At 38.5% G+C, this 16208-nt stretch overlaps 1 protein-coding gene across 1 annotated transcript in view; it reads left to right on the plus strand.

Moving 5' to 3' along the window:
• LOC107703651 (AF4/FMR2 family member 2-like) overlaps positions 1-16208 on the plus strand; it is a 248303-nt gene that overhangs the window by 89325 nt on the left and 142770 nt on the right. The gene's annotated exons all lie outside the window — the stretch shown is intronic.

A 16208-nucleotide genomic window follows, 5' to 3' on the forward strand; every position in this document is an offset into this window, starting at 1 on the left:
CTGTGCATAGATGTATAATTACAATGAACAAATGGCTTTCTTTTTTGTAACTTTTTCTATACTTTTTTCTCTTCAGTAAATACTGTTTCTAGAAATGTTGAGTGGTCTTCTTTAATGCCGTTGTGAGCAGATGTATCTTTCTCTAGGATATAATAGTTCTTCACAGAGAAAGGAAGTGCATGTTTTTTATTTTTTTTATGGCTTTTATTTGAATGCCAAATAATTATTTTCTTAGTTCCTAGTCCCTGTAAAAGGTTGCTAACTAGATATGATCTGTTTTCAGTTAGATGACTATTTCACCTTTACCCTGGGTAGCATCTCAAGAGTCATGTTCCTAAAACACCTCGGAAGACCCTCCATGTCTTGAACATGTAGACACATACGCATTTCTTCGCAATGCAGGGGCCCATACGTTCTGAATTAACCCTCCGCAGGTTAAGACACGGGAGCTTTATCACCGGCAATGTTAACTTCTTCCCTTCTGTGAGGTTGACACTTAGAGTGGAGTTCAGTTGACCTCTCTCGGGTCGTGATACATGAGCCACGCTGAAGCCATTTACAGGCTATCCAGTGCCATCACTTCCTCTGAATGGCTGCCAGCGGGGGGATTTGATCCCACGGCATTCTGTAGAGAGAAATGACTGCAGTTGAAGGCTCAGCATGGCCTTTTAGGACAGGGAATACCATAATTTAGGATTTAGCCAATAGGTGGTCTTAGATTAAAGATAATAGATTGTGCCGGGCTAATAGTTCTGTTATTATGCTTCAGGCTCAAGTTTGGCTCTATAAAAACCCAGCAGCAACTAATGAATTCCTTCACTTTGAGTTGGTATCTTGTGAGACATAATTTTCCTGTATTTCCAGCACCGGGGTTTGAAAAATAGCCTTGTATCGATGCCTTGAGCTTGTTTGAGCAGTAGGTTGAAATACATATCGCTCTTACATGCGGGCTTAATCCACATAAAGCAAACAAACCAAATAAGATAAGGTGCGGTAAACAAGAGTGGCATATGATTGAACAGGTTGACTCGCTGCTATCCAACCATGGTAAGGCAGCCAGCTGTTCTTCTTTTTTGTTCTATGGGGAACTCGACGGCCATCGGGCTGCAAATTGCACTATTGCCCATCTTGAAGCATATGGTGCGTTCGCGCAGTACAGTTAAGCATGTGGCAAGGGTGAAAACCTAGGGAATTTTAATTGCTCTGAGAGTGCCCTCATACCGGTCAGCTTGCAGGAAAATGGAGATGGATGTTGTTATTGCAAAGAGGGGCAGGCATAGAGAGAGAAGACCCCCTGTAGGGTGGGCCCCAGCTGAGCCTACGTCATCTTTCCCTACCACTCCTTCTGACAGATGAGTCACTGCCTGAAAGTGAAAAGAGAGAGATGCAAACGGAACAAAAAATAATAAATAAATGGAGAAAAAGCAGAGAGTTACGAAAACAGTGCTAGTAGGATTGAAATAGAATGCAAGAGAGTGCGTGCAGAGCCGCTCTTATAAGATGGCTCTCGGGAGAAAAGACAACATCTTCAAGGACATTGATTAGATTTTTTTTTTCCACCCTGCCTTGCGTAGCTTTAGTTTGTTAAAAGGAGTGGATTCTGTAGAAGCGGCTCTCGTGGGATTCACCTGTACTCTGTTGTGCTTGCTACTTATTATTCTGCAGCTCTTCAGGCTTATTTATCCAGGTTCGCTCTGGCTGAGGTGTTGAATTGTGTGAAAGCCTTTGCTGATTGTATATCCTCCCAGGTTTTCTTTGTTGTCACATGAGCGGATGGTATTTTATTGTGCTCAAAAATTGGCAGAATGCTCTTTGGTTGCTTAAATCTTTTTTTGAAATAGGAAATATTGTCAGTGGTAATGGTGCGACTCACGTACAAATCTTTCTAAGCTGGTTCTTTGTGATGATTCAGGCAAAACAAAACTGTGAAGAGGATGACATATTGGAAGCAAAATAATGCAACATTTGAGAGTTAATGCATCGCATATTCAAAACTGTAGTCATACAAAAAGCAGCATTCAACAATATATTTACTTCACTAAAAACAAATTAAATTAATAAATTAATCATTTGTTTTGATCTAGTTCATATCTGACCATACCAATTTGCTGAACTGCATCGGATTTTTCAGTACTAATTGTCAATAACAGTTTCAAAGTTTATGAATGCAAACTAATCTTTCAGTTGAAGTAACATGAGGAATCTGTATTATTAAGAATGAAAATAGAGTCAATTTTGACTCCATGTTTCCTTAAATGCACAGTTTTATTTGAAAACAGTGATTAAAAACTGTATTTAAATATTTAATTCACTGAAAAAAATAAAAATAAAAAAGATAATAAAATATTGATTCAGGACTCAAGATTAATTTTTATCAATTTAATTGAAACAAATCATTAGCCAGTACACTAAAATTAATCAGACTTCTCAGCATTAATTGTCAGACTCATAATAACTGGCTTAATTGTATTATCTTCAGACTGCCATGCTGAAAGAGTAACTCCTAAAACTGCCATCCTTTGGCTTGAAAAGCAGAAGCTTGTTCCCCTTGATAGGCATGAAATGTTCCCTTGCACCACCCCACCACAAAATACTTTGACAGGTTGAGCGCTCAGCAGAGTGATAAGACTGTGCTAAATGGCTTTGGAAGCATTCTGTTATCACCCGGTGTATTGATTAGTGTCTAGCGTTGTGCTGCTTGCTGTGAAGGAGCAGCTTCTTCTTTTTTTTTGGTCGGTGTATGAGACATCGACAGACAGATACGACTATTGATCCATCTAAAAACTGTTATTGCACCCAGTATTACCCAGTCTTTATGTGACTAATAGCTTTATCACTAGTGCAGATTTGACAAGACAATAATACCGGTGAAGACATTCTCCCGCTGCATGCTGGGCTATATAAAATGATGCTTCATACATGCTGAGAGAGCATGCTAATATTTTTGTTGGTCTGTTTGTTATTTTTATTTAGTCATTTCAATGTATTTTATGATATTTTATATAAGCTATTACAGTGACAGTTAATAATATTTTGTAATAAATTAAATTACTGTAATTACTTTGACATAGAATTACACACAGATAATACCAGCTGTCATGTCAACTCATTTAGAATTTTGTAATATCCAGTGTTTTCTGTGGTGTTTTTTGGCCTGGTAGACACCGAGAATCATCTTCTTTTCAAAAGTATTCCTGGCCTGTTCTATGACTATATATAGTAGTACCTGAAAGCAATCTCCGTGGGCAGCAGAGGTGAATGATGTCATGGCGTTGAGGGCTGGAGTCTAGGCCGGGAGTCTGGCAGAGGAGTTCTCATCAAGCCGCAGTCTCCCTTCTGATTGCTCTTTGTGATCAGATATAATGGAGAAGCCAACATCTGCTGCATATCAATGCGGTCCCTGTGTTTTCCCGGCCTTGTTGATCCCAGATCAGAGCAGAGTGACTGCACGATCACAGTAAGATCACAGGAAAATCTCAGCTGTTGATAATGTAGCTTTATACATTAGCATTTCGTTTCCAAATCCTCATTGGCTTCTGTAAACCTTTGAAGTTAAAGGTGAGGTTTCAGTAAACTGCATAATAACTCTTTCCACGCAAGTTTCCAGAGCTGCTCATCTGCCATTGGTTGATCAAACAGCCCTAAACGCACACCATTGGTTGAGCCAGTGTTGCCGGGTCAGGATGATCAAATAAACAGAGCAATGTTTTGAAAGCACAACAGTGTTTACACTTTTCTGGGGAATCAAACTATATAGCTTACCTAGCCAGTAGTTGGGATAAAATAAAGTATTTTAACATTGAAATAGTGTTAATATTCTCCACATGCTGTTATATCACCAAAAATAAAAATAAAAAAATCATATACTGAACAAAATTATAAACGCAACACTTTTGTTTTTGCCCCCATTTTTCATGAGCTGAACTCAAAGATCTAAGACTTTTTCTATGTACACAAAAGGCCTATTTCTCTCAAATATTGTTCACAAATCTGTCTAAATCTGTGTTAGTGAGCACTTCTCCTTTGCCGAGATAATCCATCCACCTCACAGGTGTGGCATATCAAGATGCTGATTAGACAGCATGATTATTGGACAGGTGTGCCTTAGGCTGGCCACAATAAAAGGCCACTCTAAAATGTGCAGAAAACAAAAGTGTTGCGTTTATAATTTTGTTCAGTGTATAATTACAATTCATTTTAATTAAAAAAATGCATATCTTTAAACAAAAACTGTTACCATTTACATTCTACAAATATAAGTTGGCAGCTTATGTTTCACTCAAAATTAATTTGACTTATTAAGATTCAACATCTTAAAAATGTATTGGAACATATAAGGCTAAATTCATCCACTGATGACAGCAAGAAGGCTTTTAGCCTGGTGTTCCCATCCTCACCGGCCTCGCATTGGTGTCTATCAAAGACAGTGGCTTGAGCTCTGCCCAGCCAGGCCGGGTTATTAAAACAGCATTTGCCGTAACAGGCAGAGAAGTCTTTATCTCGCATGGAGCCCGGCTCCATCTCACAGGACAGGAAGTCATTTCCAGGAACATTTGATTACACCAGGCTGCCAAGACTCACAAAGCAAGACGCCACTTCCCCCCAGAAAGCATCCTCACCCACACTGACTCATCTAGTGCTGGATCGTGTGCTTGGAGCTGTAACGTAGACCACACTGTGGTGTATTATAATGATTAATGGCTGTGCAATCATCTGCATACATATTTCTTGAAATGTATATTTTTTTGTAGCAGGGATATGTGTTTGAAATTAGATGCATATGGGTAGCTCACTCTAAATATATATGTAGCACTGTATACACTCACAGCAGCTCTGCTTTTTGAATATATAGTTTTTGGCATTCAGTCTGCAATAAATGGACTTTATAGTTTTGTAAAAAATGTACTACATTCTTAGCTAGTGTCTTGGGTTGATATATATTAAATTGAGAGGTTACATTATATACATTACATTAAATGTTGGCCTGAATAACCATGTCCTCCAGAATCACAGGAGTTGCACTTCCAGTCACATTACAACAGTCCGGGTCCGCAAGTCTCCATTAATTTTCTCCATAGGGAAATCCATTTTAATGATAATTTATAATCTAATTTATGATTTTGTTTAACAGCTAAATTTGTGGTGAAAAACCACATTACCCATGATGCTCTACAGAAAATTCCACCAATCAAAAATTATTGTTTCTAGAGATATAAGCAAACAATTTAAATTCTTATCATTTTTTATTTGATTAATGTCATTGGCAATGCCAATGTCATTGGATTGTAGTTCTTTCTTTCCGTCAAGGACATAGTCTTGTAACTTTGTCTTTTTGTCTGATTTAAATTTTTTATTTTTTTTTTAATTCAAATTCAAATTTGTAATGTTGTGATTCACCTCATAGCTGGTTGGCATGGTTCATAACTTATAACACTTTAACAAAGACCTCTTTTTTATGGTTAAGGTTAGGGTTTAATCCTTATAGGGAAAAATTAATGGAAAAAAAAAATACTTCCAGAACCAACACGGCTGAAAATGTGGGCGGGCACTAATGCCTGTCTGCCTCTTTTTAGACATCCAATCACAGTCTTCCAATCAAACACTCCAAATCCTTTCCTCTTTTTCAGCTTCTTCAACAATGTGCACACCCATGTTGGTTCCACTTATCCAATTTCCTATGGCTCATTTGAATATTTGCTTGTTTAGGAGTTACGCTTGCCAGTCCCAAACACAGCGCTTCTCCCCAGAGAGGCTAATGAGCTAGGACGAGTGAAGAGACAGCCATCTTTCAGCTGTGCACTAGTGAGGAAACACGGATGCAAGTCTCTGATTTGATTAGCTGTAGAAGATAACCTGCACACAGTGCAAGTTTAGAAGTCTGAAATAAGTAAACATGGTGTCTGTGGTTGCTTTTGGTGAAATGGATAGCGACCTTAAAGAGGATATGCAGTTTGAAGAATGGATGGATGGGTATATATATATATCATCAGCATATTAAGAAAATTGTTGAGCTTAGGTGAACATTTGCAGATTTGATTTGCTAATTTGACTAAATCACTGTTTGGGCAAATGATGCTAAAAACATAAAATACTTGGGACGTTATTAATAGTTTTCAGTATTTAATCACATAGACATTATAGCAAAATTAAAATTACTTAAGGGGTTTTATGATCAGGCTGTATTTCAATGCCAGTGAGTGCTATAAATTTGCCTTTAATTAACAGATAAACACTTATAAAAACAGAAGCTAATGTGCTACAAGTGGGACTTGTGTTATGAGAAGTAAATTACACTTTTTTTCAAAGCACCTCAGCAAAAGTTCCTCAAAAGTCCAGAGCATTTATTCAGCAGTCTATGTCTTTACTCATGAATCACTGCCATCACACCTGACCAAACATGCTGGTCCTCAACATCTCAGTGTGTCACTACAAGCACCCTTTGCACTCGCTGCCTGCTCTGAGTTAAAGACTTCTAATATGACTCAAATGGATACAGAAAAGTACTTAGATAGAGGAGATTGTTAAGAAGCACATTTACATAGAGGAATTGATGTAGTTTCAGCAAAGGCAGGAGTTCATTTGTAGGTGGGCCTGGGGAGAAGTGATCATAGTTGACAACGCTTAGTTGCATCTCAGAATTAGGTCACGCTGCCTTCTCTCAATCTCTCTCTCTCTCTCTTGCTTTTCTTCCCAGTCATGCATGATGGGCTGTTCTCATCAGCCTTTGTTTAATATCGCTTCAAAATTAATTTGGGCTCATTAATGGGACTCTTTGCTGTGAAGGCACTGATATAGTCAGTAATGTGGCTAATAAACATAAAACGATTTGATCCAGAAGTCTGTTTCAGCAAGCATGAAAGGATATAAATACGGAAAAGGAGAAAAATATATGAAATAAACTGATGATATTGCCATCTAGAAGTGATGTTATGTTATTATTAATATTTATTTACATTTCTATACATTTTAATTCCACGCATAAAAAATGTTCACAATTACTGTTGTTTTTTCTTTACATTTTCTTTTTTCTTTACAATTCTGATTCTGAAATTTGATTAAATGAGCAATTCTAAAATGCTAATAAATGCACACCTGTGATTGTACATTGTGTATTAATGCATCAAGTTAATAAAAGCCTACTAAAAAAAAAAAAGAAAAAGAAAAAGAAAAAAAATGGTGAAACAGTTTTCACCCCAAAATTGCTTGTAAATTTCACAATTAATCACAAAGAAATGGCAAGTAACACATTGATTTAAACATGAAATTTTGAAGTCTGAAATAGTATTTTCTTGTAAATCATACTTCAATAATCTAATAAGTCTAATAACTTGAAAACATAATTTAGAGTGTACTAATGTAATGTACAGCTACTAATTATCGGGCCCGATACTGAGCTCCTGTACTCGTACTCGTTAAAATGCCCCGATACCAAACGCCGATACCATACAGCATGTGATAAGTGCCATATTCAGACAAAGAAACACCGACAACAGACAGCAGAATGGAGTTATTAGAGATTAAAGATATCTACGAAGTAAATGTATGCAATGAATATAAAGCATTCGGTATTAATGCCTGTATAGCTGATTTGCACCAGCTGGAAAGCAAATCACGCTGAGTGGATTGAGCGTGTGGCGACGCAGATGCGCGAGCTTGTCGAGTGAATATTTGTCACCCGACAAAGTATTGATAGTTGTGTAAATATTGACAGCTGTATGAATCATTTTTGGTTTATTGTAATCCATTACATACCTTTCTATCAGTTATCTGACATTATCAAGCTGAATTTGTTCTGACACAGTTTAACTCTGGGTTCTTGTCATATTTTATTACCATACTCTTTTGGTTTCTGTACCCAACATTTAAAACATTGACAAATGCAATGAAAATATTGGTATCGGTACTCGGTATCGGCAAGTACCAAAAACAAAAGTATCGGTATCGGGCGAGTACTGGAAAAAGTGGTATCGGTGCATCCCTATTAGTAGGTAGAATTGTTTATTTTGATTATTATTTTTATAATGGTGTCTTTTTATCATATTGTTTTTGGTGACATCTACTACTACTACTACTACTACTAATAATAATAATAATAATAATAATTCTTCTTCTTCTTCTTCTTCTTCTTCTTCTTATTATTATTGTTATTAATAATTAGTAGTAGTATTAGTAGTAGCTAAAGGATGTGAAAAAAATAAATAAATAAAAAATAACTCTTATCTGTGATGAAATCCCTTGCACACACCCTCGAGTGGCTTATAACTTGAATTCTGACTTAAAAAAAATGACCCAGTTGTCACTCCTCTAAAAGCTGTGACATGAACTGTTGAATTTATTTAGCAAAAGTCAAAGAAATATTCTGAAAAAGGACAAACAAGGGGCATGCAGTGATTTGTATGCAGAGACCAGGTCTACGTGATGATGTGCTGTCCCCTGACATGTACTGGCTCCCCTCAGCGCCTGTAGTTTGACCTTGAAGATATCGTTTGGCCGGACACTAGCGACTACACTGAGAGCCAGCAGCCTCCTCAGATGGGGAACTAGCGCTCTGTGAATGCTAGTTAATGAGTTCTATTCAGCTGCCGTACACACTGCTAGCGTCCTCAGAAGATTGAGCCGAACCGAGCACAACCGTACCCTCGACCAGACGCTAATCAGGCCAGGCTACCGCCGCCACTTCCCCTCACAGACGTGTCACACACGTGCCCAGACGGATTAACAGGAAGATGAGAGAATACATCCACACTGAAGGATAGAGAGAAAGTGAGAGAAAAAAAGAGAGTGAGTTATTAGGAGGCTTTCCCATCCAAAGTAACAGCTGGTATCATTTGCATAATACCCATCATTTTACTAGGCTTCTTGTCAAATCATGATGAAGAAAAAAAAAAAAACGCAATACAAAAACTAGTTCATTAACGCTTCCAAGAACTCACATGCATAGCTTTGCAGTCAAGACAGATTTTATCCGGTATTTACAAGAATCCATGAACAATATCTGTACATAAGCATCTGTAGTAATATTTATTTCTGTTATGTGTCAGATTCACAAATGTTTTAATTATTTGTAGCGTTAAGCTATTCTGTTATTGGTATTCATACCATATATTGTATGACATCATGTGTAATGTAATTTCTCATACTAAGGAACATCGATTTCAACGACCTTTGAACTTACATATTAATTGCACAAAAATAAAAGTTTTTGTTGACATAATATATGTGTGTGCACATGTAGGTTTTATGTGCAGAGAATTCTTCTCTCCGTTTGGATCCCATCAGCCCCTGGCCATTTGTGGTTACATGTTGTGGAAGGTTCTCAATGAAACTGGCTTCTTGAAGGCAAACTGCAGCAGATTTGCTTATTAAATTAGCCCATCTCTGCATGACTGCATCATAGCTGGGAGGTAGAGGGCTGCTGGGACCACGTCAAACCTGGATTGGACCCTCATAACAATAACAAATGCATCCCTTCCCTTGCCTCCATTAAACCTGGTTTTGTAGTGTATTTTAGCCACTATAAATAACAGCAGAATGACAAGTCAGCACCATTAGACTGCAGGTAGAATGGTGTAATTGCATGAAGGCATAGTAAAAACACAACATCTTCTTGTAGCGGACCCACAGTTTCCCCACACCACAGTTTAAGGTCAGAGCTGCATTATCTCGGCTGCATTTATCTTTGTCATGTGACAATGTGAGCTACAAAACCATCATGATGTATGGTGCCTTTCAGGGGTGGATATTTATTGCTGCTGGCCTCAAACCAGCCATCTTAAGGTTTTGTATCAGATTAGCATATTGTTTAAGATAATATGGTTTCTGGCTCCTTGATGTTAAGGGGCTTTAACACACTAGAGTATAGTGACAATTTAAGCAATAATAATGCATTGCAAAGACATAGAAGGGAAAAAAAACAAGGTTTGTAAAAGAGATGCAACTACAAGTTGATAAAATGTTAACATTTGCTTGAATACTCTGATGTATGCATCCGTTGACCAATGGTAATTTCAGACAGGATGGTTCTGATATCAGTTTCACTGTATTTTTGTTTATTTTTAGAAACATCCTCAAAACAGATCTTATGTATATCTGTCAAATGCTCAGTCAGACCTTTATTTTGTATTTACTTAAGTGTTCTAGCATACACTTAGTAAAGATACACTAAGATAACATAGAAATCGATTTAAATGTCATTTAGCAAAAAATTAAAATTAACCTAATACCCGTCCCTGTGGAATACCATGTAATAAGTTGTGTCAGCCTTGAGCCCAGTCGGTTTAATGCCAGTAAAAATCCTGAAACCCCCAATTATTTTTCCCACAACCCCACCAGTCGACCCTCTCCATGTCATTTTGCTTGTGAAAAAAGCACTAGTGCTCTAGGCATTACAAAACAATGCATAATACTGCCTACTGGTGTGTCTTTAGTCTTTTTAATTTATTTTGGTTGCTCAGTGCTGTTGTTGAATATCTGCGGTGCCTTGTAATGAAATACCCGCTGTGCAATTTTGCAAGTGTGTCAAGCAGAGCATGACCAGATATGCAAATTTAATACAGTGGAAAGTGGAATTTTGAGTATTTTTCACATCTGGGGGCTGATAAAAGCAGTTTTGAAATCAATGAATACATAATAAAGAGGTGTCCACACACTAGATAGAAATCCCAGTTTGTCGGCTATAGTTTGTTGTCTCGAATCTGTCTCTTTTTCACAGAGTGTCCGCATACAGCATGCGGTGTAATGGTATAACAAATTGCAGATGAGGAATGGAAATTCGATCGGATGAGTTCCTGTCTGATGGTGTATCGGTCCGTCCATTTATTGCTCCAAAATATTCGCACCCATTGGTTGATGATAATAACTTTGAGTCATCCGAGATGCTCTTCCTGTTACTAAAAATACAAATACTGAGCTGAATACTTGAGCAAGCAGACACGCTAGTGCACACATCAGCTCAAAAAAGTACGCCGCTACCATAGAGACTTATAATAACGACTTTGATGAGGATGCAAAACTTGATGCAAGTGTGTGTGTGTGTGTGTGTTTTGGCTTGAAAAAAAACCTAAAGATGAAATCAGCTTGCATACTGATGTCTTGCATAATCAACTTTGTCCAACAAAAGTTTGCTTAGAAATTGAGACTATTTGACTGAAATTGTACTAATATCTTTAATAAACTGCATAAATAATAGCACATGTGTAGTATTTATAGTTATTATTTCATTATATAATGTAATTTTTCAAAGACAAAACCCCCAATAGTCTTGAAAATTTCATGATAGCGACAACGCAGGAGGTGAAAGATATTCTTGTAGTAGTTATATCAAACATTGCTGACTAGCAGGATGGAGTTTAGCTCTCATGGGAGCCTTTGCATACGACTCAATTACTTATTTAGCTACGTTATATCCAGAAATTTATCTGTGATGTTAGATGACGTTAATTAACAGAATTAGCATAGCTCGGATCCGTGAGTGCGTGTTCGTTTGAATTACAGCATGCTGTTTGCTCTCTCAGGCAATGTGTTTTGTGGCCTGTGTTTATGGAGCTTAGAGGTAAAGTGTGGATGTATTCAGCTCTTTAATGATGGTTGGGATATAAAATGACACACTCATCCATTAGTCGCGGCGTGTAGCCGTGACGTTACTCGCTGCATGCTGATTGCATGCCACACAGCCCGGTCCAGAGATAACACCCGAATTAAGATCCACATGTAAATTGCATTAGCTAATCAATGAATGCTTGATGAATGCTAGCCTGGCACGAGAAATTGTTTCAAGGTTATGCTTTTTTTTTTCCCCAGGTAGAAGTCACTCGGTGGCTCCTTCTACATTAACAAATGAGTGTTTACCGGTTACCCCGGCTAATTAACGATAAAGGATTAAGATGTTCCCTGCTGCATGTTTGCGGTTGGGGTTTGTGACTGCCGCATATCCCACGGCACTGTGAACACCGGCTCCAGGGTATCACGGGCGGGGACTTGTTTCTGCCGGAAGGTCAGATCATGTGACACGTCCCTGTGGAGACAGTGGCGCAAGCATTGGTCCCCAGGCAGAAAATGACAACTCTGACAGCGGCGGCCCACTGGAACACAAAACCGGTTTCATCGGTAAACAAATCACAGTCGTTCGTGTCAGAGCCACAGACACACTTTTGACATCTCTCGGTGACATCAGTCTGAAAAGCTAAGGATAGTGTCACGGATCATGTAGAGTATCTGTGAAATGAGAGTAAATGCGAGATAACGGGCTTGGACTGGTGACAGACTTGCAGTTGGTGCAAAATATGCCCCGTGTAGCCTCAACCACACAGCTGGAAAGCGAATTGATTGCAGAATCTCAGGGGTAACATGATTTGAGTCTTGCATCTGTCCACGCGGTTGCCTGGTTCCCTCAGGCGGGGCAGAAGCTGGCAGAGTGGTCTAGACTGGGTGGGCAGAGGAAGTTGGTTTGGGATAGAGGGGATTGGATTTCACTCCCTCTAGGACTTCTGCTGCTGGCTTGGGAACGCCGATACTCACCGCTGCCATCATTTCGTTTCAGAAGCCGATTATCAACTGGAAGAAACAGAGGCAGAGTTTGAATTTCCATAGATTGTGTTACAGGCTCTGTCATAGACTCATGCCACAGAGCTGCTTGTGTAACGGACTGAGTCCTGACCACATTCTCACAGCAGGTTTTTCTCATATAAATGCATACTGAATAATTATCATTCAAACAAAACAGGCCATGCTCTTGTTTTCTTAGGTTTTCATCTTTTTAGGCAAGCATCTTATTATGATTGCTTGAGGATACATCTGGATCAAATTCAGAATGGTGATTAAAGCATAGATGGAGTAAATCGCTTCCCCTAAACACCCCAAAACTTGCACATTGCTAAACCACTTCCTTGATCGCCATTTCATTCAGTAACGTTAGGCAGTTTTGATTTATATACTGTTTAAAGTTCGGTAGTCGCACTATTTTGCATATGCATCTGCTTACACATGCAATTGCTTGTTTCTTCTTCACTTGTTTTTGCATGCAGAGATACTGTACTATAGCGCCCCCTACCATATAACAGTGAAAACGGGGAAGCGTTGTGTCATAAATGATGAACAATTCTGTCAATGGCGGGGAAAGAGTTAAAGTGGCAGACAACAAAACGACAGAGGAAACATAAACAGAATGTTAAAGTTTGTTTGTTATATGGTTAATACTTTATAGTTATTTTTATAGTTATCATTCTTGGTGTGACCTGGCCTTTAGTCCACTAAGCAACAACCTAGCAACCACCAGAGCACTATAGCAATGACCTACTGTAGGAATCACCTTAAAACATATAGAACACCTTTGCAACACCTCAGCAACTCCATAGCAAAGTCCTGGGAATCACCCACAACACATAGGCACAGACCAGTCACATTTTGTTCAGTCTAGTTGTAATCTAATTCTTCAAATATAAATGAATCAAATTAAATTAAGTCTTGTCATCTGAGCATGTGGACTGATGGCATTCCCAAACTAAATGCTGGTTATTAACAGAAATGTCACACAGTAATTTAATCTCTCTCACTTTCAAAGTCTTAAATGTTTAAGAGCCTTAAATATTTAATAATGAATATGTACACATTAATTATATGGATGTACATAGACTTTGCAGCTGAAATATGTACTCTTTTGACAAAAAATTCACTATTCTCTTTGATATTGTGTAAACAGAGAGCGTGAGTGTGTTGGTATATCAGTAGCGAAGTCTTGAGTGATGGTGGCTGGCTTTGCTTCACCAGCACAGGATTAAGCAACAGGTTACAAAAGGAACAGCCAGGTCAAAGTACTGGCACGGCTGAAGGAACCAAACCCAACAATGCCCACCCTTAAGACCCAGCACATAATATATACCTCATCGCAGAATCAATTCTACACCAAACACTCCAAGCCACCCTCACGTTAAACCATCTGTGGATGTTGCCGGTTCAGTGAAGTGCTTGAGAAAATGGATATAGTAATAACGAACAAGAAACCTTTGTCCGATCCGTTGGGAATGAATTTGCACCGGAACTAAGTCTCTCTTGGACACACATAAGAGTGCTTTTTAAATCAGCACAAGAACTCAGATTAGCACATGCTAGCTACCCAGTTAGCACACCAATGGTTTGTTGTAAAAAAAAAAAAAGAGAGAGAGAGAAGTTTCTGTTGTTTTAGTCTGTACAATAGAAGTCAATAGTTGCCAAAACTGTTGGTTACCAACATTCTTCAAAATATATATTTGTTGTATTCTACAAGTCATACAGGTTTGGAATAACATGAGGTTGTAATTTTTGGATGAACTATCCCTTTAATATATTGTTGTTTTTATGCAGTGAATTTTCATATTGCAAGAACATTGTTATAATGTTGTGGATTTACACAACAATGATGTACTAACAATGTTTTTTTTTTTTTAAAGTTTCGCATACAGATAACAACATTGAACGACACCTGTTAACACGGGTCTGCAAAAATGACTAAAAATGCTGTATTATGCATGCCAGGCCAGTAGATGGCAATGTGACTATGCTAACACTGCGCAGCTGCACACAGACCTATAGACTGGACACATAATATGCTTGCGCATGACGTCACCGTTTTCACAAATTAGCATTTTCAAATTTTCAAAGTTTACAATAACGGTATTGTTTTCAAAAACTTGCACTTACCAATTTACCAAAAAACTAGCAGAAAAACTTACCAAAAACTAGCAGAAATTAGCATTTCCAGTCCCCCAAAACACTATTGTCGTGGAAATGGACGACCAAAAGTCATGAAAAGTTTTCAGTTTTTAGTTGAAAATAGTGTCCTGTAAACAAATTGGCAAATTGGAAAAAGAATTCATTGTTTTAAGTTTTGGTTTCCAGAGCATCTTTTTAAACACTGTATTACAATGTAACCTAATTGCAACCAAAATGCAATGTTGTAAAACAAATGTTGTTCTTTCAGGCTAGCTATGCAGCTCAAATCTTATTTGCATATATGAAACTTTGCACATTTGTAATCCTTTATTGGATGTGCGGTTTTGAGTACAATTGATACAAACCGTAAACGGCGAGGCCAGGTGGTGCCGATAAATGGAGATGGGACTGTGCTGTAATATTGATGGAGGGAAAAGGCCGCATGGCAGCCGAAACAAGAGAAGACATCATACTGCGGGAAGGTGACTTAGCGGTTGATGAGGTGACGCTTGACCCTGAGTGCCAGCGATGGCGAGCAGCTCACCGAACCCAGACGAGTTTATCCAAGCAGATCAATGCTACTTAATATCAGCGAGGCTGGCCACCCCATCCCGTCTGCCACATCCACCGCTGAGGCTAAGCTCTGGTTTACTCCCACTCTGACAGATACAGATGGTGTCAGTTACTGCCAGAAAGAAAAGAAGATGAAAAAGCGAGGACCTCCAGGTCCTTAGAAGACGAGAGACTCCGCAGACAAACGTGCGGGAAAACAGTTCGGCGCTCTCTGTCAATTACGCTTTATCCTCTTGCTTGTAGCGGGGCGGCACGGAGGGGAAGGCAATTAATTATTATTGTGGGTTCTCCATTCTGATCTTGGAGATTGTATCTGATGCACATTTCCTCCGCTGCAATTACGGAGGCTGCTAACTATTGACATTTAGGAGGTTGCTGATTTGAATTATCAGAGACGTTAGTAATTTGGGGTGCGAAATGGGTTTTGATTTCCACACACAACGCAGGTGGGCGGGATGACGAAAGTAAAATTAGGTGCTAATTTGAAGCTGGAGATGTAAATCAGGACGATGTAGTAGGAGCTGATAAAACAGAGTGCAATAAAGACATGGTGGAGAGTTGAGGTGGGGGGGGGTTACCCAATTCCCTTTTGTTCCAACACACAAAACAAACTAGATGCTGCAAGACTTTTTAATCAGCATTGCAAGCTGTAACCACTGTAGAAATTAAAGGGAAGTCCTTGTCAGTCGAAATGTTGATGGCTAATCAAATAAAAAGGTGGGCTTTCCTGTGTTTTCTAGACACTGTGACACTTGCAAGGTAAGAAGTATAGCCTAAAATGTAATACCTGACAACCAACTTGTAATATCCAGTTATGCTGAAGAATTTAACTTTTTTAAACAAATGTTGCCCTTTAGAATGGAAAATGAAACTATTTTATAAATAAAAAATATTATACTCATAGTGTAAATCGTAACTGAATATTAAGATACAAGAAGCATTAACAGAGC

The sequence above is a fragment of the Sinocyclocheilus anshuiensis genome, unplaced genomic scaffold (genome assembly GCF_001515605.1).
Source record: "Sinocyclocheilus anshuiensis isolate Anshui unplaced genomic scaffold, SAMN03320099.WGS_v1.1 scaffold1027, whole genome shotgun sequence".
Classification (NCBI taxonomy): Eukaryota; Metazoa; Chordata; class Actinopteri; order Cypriniformes; family Cyprinidae; genus Sinocyclocheilus; species Sinocyclocheilus anshuiensis.